Genomic DNA, 4,936 nt, shown 5'->3' with positions numbered 1-4,936 from the left:
TTCAGCTATCACTCAACTCTCTGCACAATTTGCTGTACTTAATAGTCTCCGTTTGGGAAAACATATTAAATGTTACTGAAAGAAAATTAACTGAAGTAAAACAAAATCCACTTTTCTCCTGATGCATTTATATTTTTTTTCTTCTATGTACACAAGAACTATAAAGAAGTAGAAAAAGCAGGGGGAGGAGAAAGTTATTTATATGTCCTCCCCTTCTCTAATATTGGAAAACCAAGCCTTATACCAGGCAGTTTCTTGCCCATTGGAGAAGAGAACATTGTGCACTGCTAGAGCTTGCATGGTTGGTGGCCTGTTTGCAAATGCAGAGGGTTAGCAAGTCTTAAGGGAGTGCAGAAGCAAACTAGTTCCACAGCAGTTGTCCCAAAATCTCAAACAGCGGTGAAAAAGACAATCCGCAACGCTCCCCCCGCCGAACTCTTCATTTTCCAATATTTCCCGTCCCAGTTCAGATGACTATCACAACAAGGCAGAACCACTGTAGTGCTGCTGCTCCCATACTGCTCAAGTAACATTTGGAGGAAATGAAGCCAATCGTATGAGTGGAGCTGGTAATGTGGTTGTTTCTCAGTCCCAAGCTGGCATTGATGGCCCCCAAGCCGAGCCGTGGTTATTATATGGAGAATAACCATGCTGTCAGCCCTACCCATTTGAATTTCCTTCTATATTGCCAGAGTGCTCTAAGAAGAGTGCATTTTAGCAGCAAGAAGACGTATCTGCTTTTTAAAAAAAATTAGTTCTCATGATCAAGAGAGGGATGCTCCGCATGTTGACCTTGACTCAACATGGTGAAATCTAACATATAATAAACCTGGAGTGAGAAGTATGCCCCGGGAATGTTGATACCCATGGTGAACATACCGTCACCCACAGCAAAGAGATGCTGGGACAGGATGATGTCTGGTGTGGGATAACAATTTGTGGTTATGAGCAGACTGTGCAGCTGGCATTAGTCGAACTGTAGCTTTTAAGTCGTTAGAAGTTGTTGTTCTGCTTTGCTGCCTGTTGGTCAGACCTCACCTGGAGTACTGTGTCCAATTGTAGGCACTACATTTTAGGAAAGATGCAGTCAAACTGGAGTGGATTCAGAGAAGGGCGAGGTGGATGATCAGGGGGCCAGAGAACAAGCCCTACAAGGAAAGGTTGAGAGAATTTGGTATGCTCAGCCTGGAGAAGAAAAGGCTGAGAGGGGATATGATGGCGCTTTTCAAATCTCTGAAGGGCTGTCATGGAAGAAGGAACAAACTTGTTTTCAGCAACCTTTGAGAATATAACTCTGTCCAATGGGTACAGACTGCAAGAGAGGAGATTCTGTTTGGTCATCAGGAAGAAATTATTGACTGTCAGGGCAGTTTGGCAGTGGAACAGATTGTCAAGGAGGTGGTGAATTCTCCTTCACTGGAGATCTACAAGCAGAGGTTTGACAAGCACTTGCTGGAGATGTTCTAGGAGGATTTCCTGCTACAGACAGGGAGTTGCTCTAGATCAGGGGTCTCCATACCCCGGCCCGGGGCCAGATGTGGCCCGCAGCAAGCCCGCAGCCAACCTCTTGCCCCCTGAAAGCTTCTGGCCCACAGAACTGAACATGACCAGAACTGTGCTCTGATTGTGTCTGGAGGGTGTTCTGAGGGTCAGAGAGGTTGAATGAATGAGCCCATTCATTCATTTATTCACTCATCTAAGCTCCATCTCTAATTTATTTATTTAAATTTTATATTTAAATTTTTTTTCCTGCCCTCTACATCAAGGCAGATATTAGATGCGGCCCTCTGGCCGAAAAGTTTGGAGACCCCTGGTCTAGATGACTTTGTGGATCACTTCCAACTCTATGATTCTATGTTCTAGTCTGTACATATCTCCTTCCTTAAAAAATGGAATGTAATTTTAGCCAAGGAAAACATGGTGGTGTGAGAATACTACCTGAAGTTGTGGATTTATTAAAGAGTTTCTTCATTTGTTCATGCCAATGCTATCAACTAATAAACTGAGTAATTCGTATAGTGATTAAAGTTTGACAGTGCAGGTATATTGTAAAAACATTTAATGAAGATAATGCAAACTGTCTCCTAAATGACACAAGAGCACCACTGTTTCTTTGGATAATCCACATTATTTTAAACAAGAGACGTGGACCTGAAATAATTTGTACTCCATAAAGAAGGCATGGGGAGTGAGAGAGTGGGTTTTATTTTTCCTCAGACAAGGGGAGAAAATGTAGCAAAAATCTCAAACTGTGTCGCAGTTAACTTCTCCCAAAGCAAACTGCTGGAACACGGCTCCTTCCCATGCCATGAAAGTAACATCAGAGGCCCTGAGCCATGCAGCAGGAACCCATGTCTGTTTGTTTAAAAGTTTAAAATATCCTGCTTTTCCTATGCCAAAGCAAATGCTTGTTCAATTGTCCTCCCCAAAGGAATTCTCAGGAAGGGCAGTGGCTCAGATGCTACAACAGTAACATGAGAAAGTTTGTCTGGAGTGGATTTCTCCAGCCACTTCACTTTCAAAATGCTATGATTTTGTGGTCAGTGCAGCATAGTTTGATGGTCCTTGTATCTTTCAGGAGGTTTGGATGGGGGGGGGGGGCTTTTGGTTCTTTGATTATGGGTGTGTTTGCATTGACGCTATACTGTTAGGTATGCTCCTACTGTTGTAGGCTTCAGGCACATATTACGCACATGCTATGCTATAGGCTTGGGGACACACTGCTGCATCCCCAAGATGCTTGAGAAAGATTAGACAGTGCAAAATAATTTTGTCCTGAGCAGAAATGGTGGGGTGGAGTGTCCTTTAAACAAGCAGAATCCACTTTACTTGTTGCAAAGGGCCATGCAAACACTGCCATTTTTATTCTCAGCCTAGAGGACAAAGCAGAAAAGAGCAGCAGTAATGAACCAGACACTAAATTCACAATGTGAACAGTACAGAGCTGAGGTAAGCTACTGTACCTGGCAAAGGTGTGAACCTACCTTGCAGATTCTAACTGGGAACAAGCTCACTGCTCTGCAGGATTTGGAGAGAAAGTGAATTTCTTCAATGCAGTCATCTTTGGTAATATTCCCCATTTTCACCCCTTGCATCATAAACCATGACATTTTAAGCTTTGTAATGAACAAGACATAAATTAGCAAAATACACCATGTAAAGAAAGGGGTTGCCTGATCTTTTGTTGGCGACAGTAGTTATAATAATATTTAACGTTTCCATAGCCATTTTGCTATTTCAAAGCACTTGACATGTTCATTGCTTTCTTTATGATATCAGTCGGTATCATCAATCCCATATTACTAATAGGAGGGCTAAGTGACTTGGCAACTACTGCGTTCATAGCAGATACAAGTTTAAAACCAGGAACTTATAGCGGTTTATAGCAGTTCTCAAACTTACTGTGGTCATGGAGCTGTCACGATGGCACAATCACCTGGCTCTCCTGGGTGCCTCTATCTTGAATTGAGTGCAATCTCATGCTATTCAAGATGATGGCACCTGGGAGACCCAGGAGGAAGAGGTGGCACCACTGTGAGTTTGCTGCAGTGCTCTCAGGTGCTGTGGCTCAGTTTGGGAACCACTGGCTTAGTCTTTTAGCCACTACACTACACAATGCTTGTGGATCTTGCTCAGTCCCAGTGGTGTCACTAGGGGGATGCAGATCACACTGGGTGATGCACTGGGGGGGGGGGGAAGCAACACTACTACTGGCCAAAATTGTAAAATCTTGGTATGTTCGAATAATACCATCATGTTATATATCATCTGATGTGGAATTTCATGCAGAAAGAAAAGAAAAAAACTGTGTTGAAATATCTGTATTCTACCAAAAGTTATGGACAAATAACCAGAAAAGGAAAACACAACTGCTTTATGTAACAAAACATGATATTGTAATTAATTCTGTATGGTCTGGTTCAGGAGGAGGTCCATCACCGGGCTGACATATGAGCTCTTGCATCAGGTGACACAAACCCTAGTGACGCCTCTGCCCAGTCCTTAGTTTATGATTGGAGTTGGTCCCCTTTCATACATACCTTTACCACCATGGCTGCCGCTGCTTCCACAGGTGCTTCTTTAAATAGCCATTTCTGAATCATGACTTCAAATTTATAACAAGGAGCCAACAGTGCAGCAAGCAAGCAGAATATATGATGTGAAGACGTCTGAAGAAATCTTTTTTCCCCAGATTACTACTATTATTACAGTCACTGTCACAGTTAGACTATAACTTCTCATTATATCTGAAAGGTGCCCAGGCAGTCTTGAAACTAATAGTCATTCATAATGTTTCCAGCTCTTGAAACATGATTCTTTTGGAAGGCACAAAAAAAAAAAAAAAAAAAAAATCTGAGAGAAGAAGAGAAGCTGGCTGGAAGCCTCAGAGAACACTGTCAATGTCAAAGGCTGTCTAAAAATAGAATGCTCTACTCCAGACACTAAATACATTGAGAGAATTTTAAGTGTGGGCTATACTTTGGTAAGACCAAGGGCATGTTCAGGTAAAGGGGAACAGTGCACATGTTCTTGCCCAACTAAACACACTGTAATTGTGTGATTAGATAATAGCTCTTTTCAGACAATTGGGGAGTGTGTATAATGAATGAATGGAGGTGGGAATGGGATCTCACCTGCTGTCTCCACCCCCAATCCCCGAGTGTTCCTTGCTCCTCTGTGAACAGAGCCTTGAACACATGTGTACATGTGTAGGCTTTCTGTAGGCTGGGGAAGGAACAGCAGGCATAACCCCTTTCCTATGTTCAGCATAGACACTTCTCAAAAGAGCTCAAGCATCTTTTTCCATGTACGCAGGAGAAAGGCACATTTCCATTCAGTGGTTTTGGTCTCCGAGTTTAGCAATCAGGGCTTCATCTGTGCCAAGGCTCAACAGTGGGACATGGGGGGGGGGGGAGAGAAGAAAGTGGCCCTGAAT

Source organism: Tiliqua scincoides, chromosome 2 (assembly GCF_035046505.1).
Source record: "Tiliqua scincoides isolate rTilSci1 chromosome 2, rTilSci1.hap2, whole genome shotgun sequence".
In the NCBI taxonomy this organism is placed as follows: domain Eukaryota; kingdom Metazoa; phylum Chordata; class Lepidosauria; order Squamata; family Scincidae; genus Tiliqua; species Tiliqua scincoides.
This window is presented reverse-complemented; position numbering follows the sequence as displayed.